Source organism: Neoarius graeffei, chromosome 8 (assembly GCF_027579695.1).
Source record: "Neoarius graeffei isolate fNeoGra1 chromosome 8, fNeoGra1.pri, whole genome shotgun sequence".
Taxonomy (NCBI): Eukaryota; Metazoa; Chordata; class Actinopteri; order Siluriformes; family Ariidae; genus Neoarius; species Neoarius graeffei.
The window spans coordinates 16,082,736-16,097,283 of NC_083576.1; the positions used below are offsets into that span (position 1 = coordinate 16,082,736).

Here is a 14,548-nt window from a genome sequence, read left to right on the forward strand (position 1 = left end):
GGCCCTCGCCGGCCACGGGGCTCGAACCCGGACCTTCTTGCTGTGAGGCGACAGCGCTAACCACTACACCACCGTGCCGCCACACTCCACATAAAAAAATAAAAAATATATGCATTGATATGATGGATTTTTTGTGAGGAAAGGTTTCTTTAGCATTCTTGGACGGAGTCTCTAGTGTCAGCACTTTGCAACAGTCAGGAGTTTGCACTTTCCAGTTTTTTAGTAATGTCACAAGCTGCACGGTTTTTGTCTTATTAACTGCAAGAGAGAGAAGAGAGATAACACCTTTTATAGCTGCGATAAGGTCATTTATAACAAGATCTAATTTGCTTTGTTGACTTTCCACAACATTAAACGTAATTATAAATGGATAAAAAATAATAACGGGCGGCATGGTGGTGTAGCGCTGTCGCCTCACAGCAAGAAGGTCCGGGTTTGAGCCCCGGGGCCGGCGAGGGCCTTTCTGTGCGGAGTCTGCATGTTCTCCCCGTGTCCGCGTGGGTTTCCTCCGGGTGCTCCGGTTTCCCCCACAGTCCAAAGACATGCAGGTTAGGTTAACTGGTGGCTCTAAATTGACCGTAGGTGTGAATGTGAGTGTGAATGGTTATCTGTGTCTATGTGTCAGCCCTGTGATGACCTGGCAACTTGTCCAGGGTGAACCCCGCCTTTCGCCCGTAGTCAGCTGGGATAGGCCCCAGCTTGCCTGCGACCCTGTAGAACAGGATAAAGCGGCTAGAGATAATGAGATGAGATGAGAATAATAACATCATGCAAAATAAATAAAATAAAATAAAATCTTAGCCTTGGCTCATTGGTGTGGTATAAAAGGAATAAAACACAAGGACAAACTGTAATTTTTTTATTTTTATTTTTTGAAAATGATCAGCCACAGGGTGGTGACAGTAACGTCGCTTCATTACACCACGTGGGCATTGATTATTTTCCTATAACAGCATGCATGGAAATGTTTTAATCCTTCCTTATCACTTACAACATACATTATAACCAGCAAACACTGGATTCCTCACCAACATTCACATCTTTTTTTCTTTCTCTTGAGACCTTTCCCTGAGTTAGAAGACTTTATTTAACCATATTTGACAGGTTCTCCCTGAGGGCGGCATGGTGGTGTAGTGGTTAGCACTGTCGCCTCACAGTAAGAAGGTTCTGGGTTCGAGCCCCGTGGCCGGCGAGGGCCTTTCTGTGTGGAGTTTGCATGTTCTCCCCATGTCTGCGTGGGTTTCCTCCGGGTGCTCCAGTTTCCCCCAAAGACATGAAGGTTAGGCTAATTGATGTCTACAATTTGACCGTAGGTGTGAATGTGAGTGGTTGTTTGTCTCCATGTGTCAGCCCTGCGATGATCTGGTGACTTGTCCAGGGTGTACCCCGCCTCTCGCCCATCGTCAGCTGGCATAGGCTCCAGCTTGCCTGTAACCCTGCACAGGATAAGTGGTTACGGATAATGAATGAAGGTTTCCCCTGAGTTAGCTGTTATAGAAGTGATAAATTATTAACCCGATAGAAGAAACGCATTAATATCGATGATTTTTTTTTCAAAGTGGGTACTCCTGTCAGAAATATTGTTATTGAAAATTAATCAACACATTACACAAAACCAATTTTTGAACACCATTTTCACTTTATTTAATTCAATTTATTAAACAATAGTCATTTGTGGGTACAGGTCCTAATTTACGATAATCACGTAAAATAAATACGTATTGATTTTTTTCTTCCCTGAGCAGATGGAATTTCAAGGTCTTCTAAGTCTTATTCATTCCTATTCACCTGTTCAGGAGGGGTATTTTACCTCTTCTGTCCTACTTGCTCTGTGTGGAAGACTGTTAGCTAATTTTGTGATACAGTATATAAAATACACCAAGCCATGACCTCGTTAAAACACAAGAATTAGAGCATGATGTCATCTGTCTTGTAGTTATGAGGGTCACATGACATCATCCCGACAGCTTGTTGAGCGATATTTCTGAATGTCGGGACCCTAATGGCCACCAGAACACAACAGGGCTGTAAAAAAGAAAAAGGGCCAAGTAAGGAATTTTCCTCCTAACGCTGGAATAATAAAAAAAGGCTCTATAAACGGGGGAAATGTGTTTAAGGTTTAGTTTTCTATGACCTAAGCTGTCGTGCGGCAGCACAAATCGTGGGGAACTTTGAACAAAACTCCCAGTCACTACCCTCGTAATACCTAACAGATGTCAGCGTCGGCCTGCACGGGAGACCAGGTGCTGGAGGTGCAACCAGGCAGGATTTGCAGTTTATAGTGGCTGATCCATGGCCAACGTGTGTGTTTATCTGTGTGGGTTTCAGAGTGTGGTTGGGAGAGATTACACAAGTTTCCAAAAGTTATAGAAACGCCATAAGAAAGAGTGAAAACACCAGTTTATTGGGCACACCTGCTTTTAAAAAAATTTCATTATCAATTACTATGAGCTCTGTTATGTGGTCCATACTATTTGAATCAATTAACTTATAGTTGGTTAAACTATTTTTGTCACCTAAGAAATATTAATCATTTTAGTATTTAATGTTATTAGTGTATACAAAGATTTACCATGAGTTGGCCTACTGGTTAGCGTGTCCACCTCTCGAATGGGATATTCTGAGTTCTACTTGCAGTTGGGTCGTGCCAAAGACCATCATAAAAATGGTACCTACTGCCATCTGGCAAGGTATGCTGCAACACAGATGCAAGTTGGGAGTCAAAGTCTTGCGGTGACCAGAGGACTAGCCCCCCACTGTAACCCTTGCTGTATAGGCAAGAGGCAGAGGGCTATGGAGATCAGCACTGCCCAATGCGCCTTAACAGCCTGGTTAGTACTGGGATGGAAGACTGCCTGGGAAGACCAGGGCATTGTGCAAGAAGGACTTTAGACTTTTAGTGTATACAAAGATTTACCACAAGTTGGCCTCATGATTAGCGTGTCCACCTCTCGAATGGGAGATCATGAGTTCTACTTGCAGTCAGGTCATACCAAAGACCATCATAAAAATGGTACCAACTGCCATCTGGCGAGGCATGCTGCAATACAGATGTGAGTTGGGAGTCAAACTCTTGCGATGACCGGAGAACCAGCCCCCATTGTAACCCTAGCTGTGTAATAGGCATAAGGCTGAGGGTTATAGAAATGGAGACTGGTGCCATCCAATGTGCCTTAAGGACCTGGTTAGTACTTGCATGGGAGCCTGCCTGGAAAAAACAGGTCCTGGCATGGGAGACTCTTTACCTTTGATACAAATATTTTCAATAAAAGCTGTGTGATGTCATCAAGATGCAATCCTGCTTCCAGCTGGGATTCATTTCCAAAAGGAGTCAACTTATCGATTCCATGCAAAACTTTGGAGTTGATTCCATCCAAAACTTTGGAGCTGATTCCATCCATTATTCATAACCACTTTGTGCAGGGTCACGAGCAAGCTGGAGCCTATCCCAACTGACTATGGGCAAGATGCGGGGTACACCCTATACAAGTCACCAGATCATCGCAGGGCTGACACATAGAGACAAACAACCATTCACACCTATGGTCAATTTAGAGCCACCAATTAGCCTAACCTGCATGTTTTTGGACTGTGGGGGAAACCGGAGCACCCAGAAGAAACCCACGTAGACATGGGGAGAACATGCAAACTCCACACAAAAAGGCCCCAATCAGCCACTGGGCTTGAACCCAGACCTTTCTTGCTGTGAGGCAACAGTGCTTACCACTATACCACTGTGCCACCTGGAGTTGCCTCCACACACTGAAATAATTAGTCTGGAGCAAACCAAATGAATTTAGCATCTCACGACAGTGCAAGTAGTAGATATTGACCTTTATTCTGAATTTGACTGGGAAGTCAGGAATAGAATCACAGGGAAAACAGGAGGCTGGAATTCTAGGCATACAAAGCAAATTTTTACATTTCAATACTTATAAATTTAGTGTTTAGTTTTCTCAACGTACACTAATATTAATTATATTAGTGTGTCACATATTCAAGATGCCATTCTGCTTTTAGTCAAGCATGAAAGAGTTGATCCCAAAAGGAATTGCTTCACTAATTCCAGGCATTGGAAAGTAAGAGTCAGTGGCAAATCATTTTGCTTTCACACACTGAAATGAGTCACCTCACACAAAATAAATTAATTTAGCATCTGAGTATTTCAGACAGTGATACAAGAAGGGGATATCAGCCTTCATGTTGAATGACCACCTGAAAAGAACCCTTAAATCATGCTATATTGACCCACACCAATTGGAAGATCTTGCTGAGGACCAGCTAAATTGGTGACAAACCGTGAAACAAGGGGTTCAGAAACCAGAGAATGTGAGACGCGACAGGAGGGATCGCATTTGAATGCTGAGACACCAACAGTGCCAAGATCCCACAACATGGACATAGCCACACATCTACCAGAGGTCCTTCCAAACTAGAACAGGACTGCTGAGTCACAAGAGATGAGATGGGAGAGGTCACTGTTGAGCCGAAGGACAACCAAAACTTGTTTTTAATATGACAAACCTGAATTAAACAAGTAGGGACTAGAAATGCAGGGAAGACAGGAGGCTGTAACTGTATACATACAAAGTGAACCTATATGATAGATTCTCTCACCTGGCTCTTTGGTGTTGTGGTCAAGGTACAGGTTTGGTACCCCATAGACCTGGGTTCAAGGCAGGATAAGGTGACTGCTTCACTACAGATGGTGTCAGAAGTGGGATGGCTTGCTGAGAGGCCATTGGAGGTGTGCCCTGTGTGTGAGCTGTACAAGGGACCCCCAGAGATGGGTGAAGCATGAGTGTGTGGGACACCCTGGTAGGGGAGAAGTATGGCTGGGGGATGTGTGAGGGACACCCATGTGTGTGAAGCGCACAGGTGCCCCTCCTGAAGGGGAGGGCAGTGTGATGGAGTGCCCATCCCTACAGTTGATTATGTGCTCTGACTGCCATACCAACAAGGCTGGCTCTTTGGTGTCAGGGTGCAGGTTTGGCACCCTGTAGACCTGGGTTCAAGGCAGGATAAGGTGACTGTTGTCTCACTTTGCTACAACAAGTAGACAGCCCAGACTCTAAGTCAAAGTCTCATGCCAGGACCTGATCTTCCCAGGCAGTTTCCTGTCCCAGTGCTAATCAGGCCCTTTAGGTGTATTGGACAACACCAAATCTACATTTCAGTAGCCTTCTTGCCTATTATATAGCTAGGGTTATAGTGGAGTGCTTGTCCTCTGGAAACTGCAAGAATTTGACTCCCTACTCACATCTGTATTGCAGTTTGCCTCACCAGGTGGCAGTAGGTACCATTTTGATAACAGTCTTTGGCATGACCCAACAGCGAGTAGAACTCATGCTCTCCTGGTCGAGAGGCAGACACACTAACCACAAGGCCAACACTTGGTCCAGACTCTAAAGCGTGACCTAAATACTGAATTTCAGATTTATATTTTGACAGTTCATCTGTTATGACCCAGGGTGGCAGAGTAGTTGAGTGGTTAGCATCGTTGCCTCACAGTCGATGGGGGCCTTTCTGTGTGGAGTTTGCATGTTCTGCCCGTGTCTACATGGGTTTCCTCTGGGTGCTCCAGTTTCCTCCCACAGTTCAAACACATGCAGATTAGGTTAAACATCCAACCACTGGTGTTGCACAAGTCAGTGCATACTTGGTGCCAGTGCTGGGGATGGTTGTGTCAGAAAGGGCATCCGGTTCAAAACCTATGCCAACTCAAATATGCAGAACAGATCCACCGGGGTGGCCCCTAATGGAAACACCTGAAAAAAGGGGATCTCTTATGACCCAGAAGGTCATGTGGTCTGTAGCAGAAGAGAATCAAATTTACATTTACAACCTAATATACAATCTCACTGTATTTCTTAATCCAAATATGGACAAATAGTGTATATGTAATCTCATTACCTCTAGCTACTTTATCCTGTTCTACAGGGTCACAGGCAAGCTGGAGCCTATCCCAGCTGACTACGGGCGAAAGGCGGGGTACACCCTGGACAAGTCGCCAGGTCATCACAGGGCTGACACATAGACACAGACACCCATTCACACCTACGGTCAATTTAGAGTCACCAGTTAACCTAACCTGCATGTCTTTGGACTGTGGGGGAAACCGGAGCACCCGGAGGAAACCCACGCAGACACGGGGAGAACATGCAAACTCAACACAGAAAGGCCCTCGCCGGCCACGGGGCTCGAACCCGGACCTTCTTGCTGTGAGGCGACAGCGCTAACCACTACACTACCGTGCCCCTCTCTCTCTCTCTCTCTCTCTATATATATATATATATATATAGAGAGAGAGATCATTTCCTTCATCTTTTGTTATTAGATTTTTCTTACTGCATCTTTTGTTACTTTTGTAACTGCATCTTTTGTTCTTACTGCATCTTTGCATCTTTTGTCTTTCCCTGTTCACATCAGCTGGCGATCTTTGTTCATGAAAGGAGTTTAACAATGTGTTTTTTTATTTTATTATTGGATATTTTTGAGTTGAAAATTAAAAATGGGAAACTATTTATTTATTTATTTATTTTAAATCCGGATATTAATTAAAAAGAAGCTACACAGATTTATGCCACAAATCATTTCAGACGTTCTATATTATAAATTTTGACATAGAGTATATTCTCACAGACTAAAACAAAATAGAACTGCAGGAAAAATCAGCTTCGTTTTCGTTTCATTTTCCTTCTTGAGACAGTAATGGACTAAAGGTTCTTGAAGGTGGCAGTAATGCTGGCTGCTGTAATACTCCAAAGAAGAAGATGCTTGCTGTGCAATACCTGAAAAACTAAAACTAATACTAAAACTAAATAAAGACTAAACTAAAACAAGTCAATTCCTCAAAATAAAAATAAAGCTAAAATTAAAATTAAAACTTAAGTACTTGGAAAACTAATTAAAACTAAACTGAAAGACAAAATAAAAATTTCAAAACAATAATAACTCTGCCATTGGATATGATAGGTTTTTTTTAATTGAGTTTTTCTTTTTTTAACTGTCTTTTTACTTTTATTTCAGTTAACAGAATTATTTTGCTGCTAATTTTAGTCTTAGTCTTCGTTTTTTTTAAACTACAGTAGTGCTTGAAAGTTTGTGAACCCTTTAGAATTTTCTATATTTCTGCATAAATATGACCTAAAGCATCATCAGATTTTCACACAAGTCCTAAAAGTAGATAAAGAGAACCCAGTTAAACAAATGAGACAAAAATATTATACTTGGTCATTTATTTATTGAGGAAAATGATCCAATATTACATATCTGTGAGCGGCAAAAGTATGTGAACCTTTGCTTTCAGTATCTGGTGTGACCCCCTTGTGCAGCAATAACTGCAACTAAACATTTGCGGTAACTGTTGATCAGTCCTGCACACCGGCTTGGAGGAATTTTAGCCCATTCCTCCATACAGAACAGCTTCAACTCTGGGATGTTGGTGGGTTTCCTCACATGAACTGCTCGCTTCAGGTCCTTCCACAACATTTCGGTTGGATTAAGGTCAGGACTTTGACTTGGCCATTCCAAAACATTCACTTTATTCTTCTTTAACCATTCTTTGCTAGAACAATTTGTGTGCTTAGGGTCGTTGTCTTGCTGCATGACCCACCTTCTCTTGAGATTCATTTCATGGACAGATGTCCTGACATTTTCCTTTAGAATTCACTGGTATAATTCAGAATTAATTGTTCCATCAATGATGGCAAGCCGTCCTGACCCAGATGCAGCAAAACAGGCCCAAACCATGATACTACCACCACCATGTTTCACAGATGGGATAAGGTTCTTATGCTGGAATGCAGTGTTTTTCTTTCTCTGACCATAACGCTTCTCATTTCAACCAAAAAGTTATATTTTGGTTTCATCTATCCACAAAACATTTTTTCCAATAGCCTTCTGGCTTGTTCATGTGATCTTTAGCAAACTGCAGATGAGCAGCAACATTCTTTTTGGAGAGCAGTGGCTTTCTCCTTGCAACCCTGCCATGCTCACCATTGCTGTTCAGTGTTCTCCTGATGGTGGACTCATGAACATTAACATTAGCCAATGTGAGAGAGGCCTTCAGTTGCTTAGAAGTTACCCTGGGGTCCTTTGTGACCTCGCCGACTATTACACGCCTTGCTCTTGGAGTGATCTTTGTTGGTCAACCACTCCTGGGGAGGGTAACACTGGTCTTGAATTTCCTCCATTTGTACACAATCTGTCTGACTGTGGATTGGTGGAGTCCAAACTCTTTAGAGGTGGTTTATGTACTTTTAGGACTTGTGTGAAAATCTGATGATGTTTTAGGTCATATTTATGCAGAAATATAGAAAATTCTAAAGGGTTCACAAACTTCCAAGTACCACTATATATCAACCCTGAGCTTAATAATCGGTGTTCATTTCGTCTTTCTCTCTCTTTCTGACTGAGACAGAGTTCCTTCAACAATCTGGCCACGGACCAATTGCCATGAGACAAAATCCAAACAGAAGAGAACAAATAAAAAAGTAGGAGGAGAGATGCCTGACTGGGTGCAAGATTGAGGTTAAAAACTGCTTTACATTCTGGGAAGCGACGTGGCTCCTGAATTTTATGGCACTGAAAAGAGTTGTGTAAAAACAATGCGACATCCTCTGGCTCTTGTAAGCAACTACGGCATTTTCGTCTGAACATCTGGTTTTTTGCCCCACGTTTGACAACTGATTAAACAAGGTCGCCAGCACAAACAATCAGCCTGCGGTCTGGTTTGAAAAGGGAAACTCCTAAACTAGTGATCTAATCCACCACATACTATATTATTCCAGAGTAAGATCCCATCTGGGCAATTTGATTTTAAGAGTGGAGCTATATTTAATGGCTAATTGCTCCGTTGTTTACCACTCCACTAAATTAACCTCTTAACCACAAGGACATGGAGAAAGTATGAAGTTTACAGGTTCTAACATATGGAAAAAGGAAGAGCTGGCTGGTTTATGGGTAGATATGAGTAGGGGAACATATGAGATATAAAAAAATAAGTCAGTGTTTTTCATCCAAGCTTGTGACATGATGCTCATATTGTCGAAAGACATCACTATAGAAGTAATGCAGATAAATTAGTGAAGTCAAACTCTCCTTTCTGCGGAGAGAAGACAGTCATCTAAAGGCTGCAATGTTCAAGATTACAATATTATAATTGTACTTGAAAAAGGACCCGACAACATAAATACAGCGAGTACAGATTATAAATAGAGAGCAGCTTTATTTGTGTTGGGTTCAGAGCCAAGTAAAATCACGACACCGATGGCGTAAAAGGCATAAGTGTTAACATCTGACAGGAGAAACCTGAGTTGCGTTCAGTTTTTCCCCGGCGTCACTGAGGCATAGTTTCATTAGTGAAAGCTGATCTAAAATGCAAAGGAACTCAATTAGTTCTGGTGTGGATTCGCTTAATGCTTTCGTCTCTCTCTTCTTTAAATTTCTGACAAAAGAGAAAGGGGACGTGTCAAAAACTGCAATAAAATGTTCATCCGAGCATTCCCTCAATACATAACTTGGCATAATGACACAATAACAGGAAGAATATTTCAAACAAGTGTGTGTGTGTGTGTGTGTGTGTGTATTGTGAGCTCTCTTCAATGAGCAGTGAGCATGTCTGTATGGGGCATGAAATAAAGATTACTGCAGGTTGAATGAAGAACAAGAAAGTCAAAAAAGCCAAGCAAGTGTCTCATTCGATAAAATTAACGAAATATTAGTTTACAAAAATGTAAGCAAAAACAAACAAAACATCATTGAGGGTAACAAAATGTTCTTCCTAAATATATACGATGGCTGATTATGGCAACTGCAGATAAAAAATGATAAAAAGTAAAACAAAATAATAAATAAATAAATAAGGGCGGCACGGTGGTGTAGTGGTTAGCGCTGTCGCCTCACAGCAAGAAGGTCCTGGGTTCGAGCCCCGTGGCCGGCGAGGGCCCTTCTGTGCGGAGTTTGCATGTTCTCCCCGTGTCCGCGTGGGTTTCCTCCGGGTGCTCCGGTTTCCCCCACAGTCCAAAGACATGCAGGTTAGGTTAACTGGTGACTCTAAATTGACCGTAGGTGTGAATGTGAGTGTGAATGGTTGTCTGTGTCTATGTGTCAGCCCTGTGATGACCTGGCGACTTGTCCAGGGTGTACCCCGCCTTTCGCCCGTAGTCAGCTGGGATAGGCTCCAGCTTGCCTGCGACCCTGTAGAACAGGATAAAGCGGCTAGAGATGATGAGATGAGATGAGATGATAAATAAATAAATAAATAAATAAATAAATAGCGCCGAGGGAGAGGGTATTATTCTGAAAAAAACAAAACAGAATTTCTGAGATTACAGTCAGAAATTTATGAATATACTCTGAGATTATAAACTCGTAAATTTGTGAGAAAAAAAATTACAGAAATCCCAAGATTAAAAAGTTACATATTTACAAAAAAAACCCCTCCAGAATTATTTATTTATTTATTTATTTATCTATTTATTCCTTTTTTTGTCAAGGTACCTAATCCAACCTTGCAAAGTGAAGTGATCTATATCATGACACCATTTCCTCCTCGATATATAACTCAATATAAAAGAATAAAGCGTGAAAAGATTTTATCCTACATTTCCCAGAATGCACTGCAGCCAGGAAGCCAGAAAGCATGAGAGTTTTTTTTTTCCTCTTGAAAATTTATAACTTTAATCTTTTTTTTTTTCTCAGAATATTATTCCTCGACTCAGCTCTGTTTTTTTTTTAAACTTACAATGGCGCTAATACACCATCATAAAAAAAGGACAAACAGACAAAAAAAAAATCCTCATCATAAAGTACAAGCAATTTTGTTCCTTTCACAAAGAAAAAAAATAAGTGCAAAGTACAAACAAATCACATTAATGGCATTTAATAGATGCTCTTATCCAGAGCGATGTACAGCATACCCACAACAGCCTGGGGAGTAGTTCGGGGTTAGATGACTTGCTCAAGGGCACTTCAGCCATTCCTGCTGGTCCAGGGAATCAAACTAGTGACCTTTTGGTCCCAAAACTGCTTCTCTAACCATTAGGCCATGGTTTGTCACAAGCAAGGTAATAAAACTCATCTCATCTCATTATCTGTAGCCGCTTTATCCTGTTCTACAGGGTCGCAGGCAAGCTGGAGCCTATCCCAGCTGACTACGGGCGAAAGGCGGGGTACACCCTGGACAAGTCGCCAGGTCATCACAGGGCTGACACATAGACACAGATAACCATTCACACTCACATTCACACCTACGGTCAATTTAGAGTCACCAGTTAACCTAACCTGCATGTCTTTGGACTGTGGGGGAAACCGGAGCACCCGGAGGAAACCCACGCGGACACGGGGAGAACATGCAAACTCCGCACAGAAAGGCCCTTGCCAGCCACGGGGCTCGAACCCAGGACCTTCTTGCTGTGAGGCGACAGCGCTAACCACTACACCACTGTGCCGCCCCTGATAAATATAAAAAAGAAATGTAAAATTTTTCCAGCAATATATATCTCGTTCATTCATTCTCCATCATCATGTGTCTGGTTTGTCGTGGAGCTGAATTTCAGAAACAGCAGTAGCAGTTCAGCTTCAACTGGTGAAAAAACCCACTGCAGTCCATCACACATGGACACACTCCTTCACTCAGACTGCAGGGCAATTTAGCATAGCCAATCCATTAACAGCCATGTTTTTGTAAGGTAGGAATAAAGCAGAAAACCAGAGGGAACCCACATGGATATACAGAGAACATGTGAAACTCAGCACAGGAAAGTAACCGGAGCATAGGATCGAACCCTGGGGCTGTGAGGCACCACTGCTACCTGCTGCGCCGCCTCAATATAAATCACAGAAAGCTGCAAAGCTCTTGTTAGGCGTCTAGTCAATGAGCAGTAATTTCACACCAAGTCTGTCCTCTTTCACAATCTACTGTCTGACTCCAAAACAAAAAAGTGTGTCTCGGGTGACACTTATTATTACACGATTCAAAGCTGAAACGAGTCATGCTATTGGATGTTTGAGAAATCTCCGTCTGTTCCAAATCATTCAGTAACCAAGAGATGATGTGGCAAAGCAGCTGTCAGATTTGATCCACTTTCAAAAAGCACTTTTGTTAAAATGATTTCTTCCAAGTCATTTTTTCCATTTCATGATTTATTCTCATCTCATCTCATTATCTGTAGCCGCTTTATCCTGTTCTACAGGGTCGCAGGCAAGCTGGAGCCTATCCCAGCTGACTACGGGCGAAAGGCGGGGTACACCCTGGACAAGTCGCCAGGTCATCACAGGGCTGACACATAGACACAGACAACCATTCACACTCACATTCACACCTACGGTCAATTTAGAGTCACCAGTTAACCTAACCTGCATGTCTTTGGACTGTGGGGGAAACCGGAGCACCCGGAGGAAACCCACGCGGACACGGGGAGAACATGCAAACTCCACACAGAAAGGCCCTCGCTGGCCACGGGGCTCGAACCCGGACCTTCTTGCTGTGAGGCGACAGCGCTAACTACTACACCACCGTGCCGCCCTGTACAAACTTTATTTTTATTTTTAAAATTTTATTTGCAGGGTGGCACGGTGGTGTAGTGGATTTATAAATAATCTTTGTTAAACCTGAATATTTTAAATTCATTTCAACAACTTTTGAATATGGGAGCAAACTATTTTTTTTTTATTCACTGGAATGAAAACAAATACATTAAATGAACAACAGCTTTGTTTCACTTTTTTCAGTGTGTATATTCCGGATAGCTTTGATGTCTTCAGTATTGTTCTACAAGGAAGAATATACAAAATACAGAAAAAAAAAAAAAAAACGATGAAAGAATGAGTAGGGGTGTCCAAACTTTTGACTGGCACTGTACATACATCTTTGCTGTTGTCCCATCTTTCATAAAGTCATAAAATAAAAACCGTAATGGATTTTGGACTGTATATTGGTCTGAGTATCTAATGGGTATCTCTCTGAGGCACTGTGGTACCGGTCTTTCACTGTTCATTACTATCGCCTGGCGTCCCATAGAGAAGGCCCACGGCAAGCCATTTAGCCAATGAATGCCACAGCGGCTGCCTGCTAGCCAACAAATAAGCACGGCTTAAACAATAGGAAATTAAGATGAAGGCATGAGAAGCTGCATGGATTCACAAGAGTTTTGTTGGTGAGTAAGTTAAAAAAAAAAAAATTCTGAAAGGAACTAGTTCATGCATTGTGGATTTAAAGGAGAACTGAAGTCATTTTTAAACTCGCTTTATTTCTTAATTAACGTGTTATTCAATTACGTTTTCGGTTTTAATAACCTTATATATATCGTGGGGCGGCACGGTGGTGTAGTGGTTAGCGCTGTCACCTCACAGCAAGAAGGTCCTGGGTTCGAGCCCCAGGGCCGGCGAGGGCCTTTCTGTGCGGAGTTTGCATGTTCTCCCCGTGTCCGCGTGGGTTTCCTCCGGGTGCTCCGGTTTCCCCCACAGTCCAAAGACATGCAGGTTAGGTTAACTGGTGGCTCTAAATTGACCGTAGGTGTGAATGTGAGTGTGAATGGTTGTCTGTGTCTATGTGTCAGCCCTGTGATGACCTGGCGACTTGTCCAGGGTGTACCCCGCCTTTCGCCCGTAGTCAGCTGGGATAGGCTCCAGCTTGCCTGCGACCCTGTAGAAGGATAAAGCGGCTAGAGATAATGAGATGAGATGAGATATATATCGTGACTCGTATTGGCAACTAATTGCAATTACACTACCGTTCAAAAGTTTGGGGTCACTTTGAAATGTCCTTATTTTTGAAAGAAAAGCACTGTTCTTTTCAATGCAGATCACTTTAAACTAATCAGAAATCCACTCTATACATTGCTAATGTGGTAAATGATTATTCTAGCTGGTTTTTGGTGCAATATCTCCATAGGTGTATAGAGGCCCATTTCCAGCAACTCTCACTCCAGTGTTCTAATGGTACAATGTGTTTGCTCATTGCCTCAGAAGGCTAATGGATGATTAGAAAACCCTTGTACAATCATGTTAGCACAGCTGAAAACAGTTGAGCTCTTTAGAGAAGCTATAAAACTGACCTTCCTTTGAGCAGATTGAGTTTCTGGAGCATCACATTTGTGGGGTCGATTAAATGCTCAAAATGGCCAGAAAAATGTCTTGACTATATTTTCTATTCATTTTACAACTTATGGTGGGAAATAAAAGTGTGACTTTTCATGGAAAACACAAAATTGTCTGGGTGACCCCAAACTTTTGAACGGTAGTGTAAATATTATACTTATCGGCCTATTCGGTTTTTAGCCGTGTTGAATTTAATTCGTTTGGTCCACGGTAGGCGTCGCTTATCCGTACGATCTTCATGAGACTTCGAAACGTGAAGTGTGTCAGTGCCGCCATTTTGAAAACTGTTTTCCAAACGAAATATTGCACAAAAACGAGTTTAAATGACTGCCTACTTTTCCTGATTGCTATCAAAACAAACGAAACTTCCGGCTTGATTACGTCAGCGTTCGAAAGAGGTTGCGTGCGTCTTTTGACAACGTTGGCAGATGTCGGTCGCTTTGAT

General features: G+C 42.3%; 1 protein-coding gene across 3 annotated transcripts in view; it reads right to left on the reverse strand.

Moving 5' to 3' along the window:
* aff2 (AF4/FMR2 family, member 2) overlaps positions 1-14,548 on the reverse strand; it is a 601,714-nt gene that overhangs the window by 195,043 nt on the left and 392,123 nt on the right. The gene's annotated exons all lie outside the window — the stretch shown is intronic.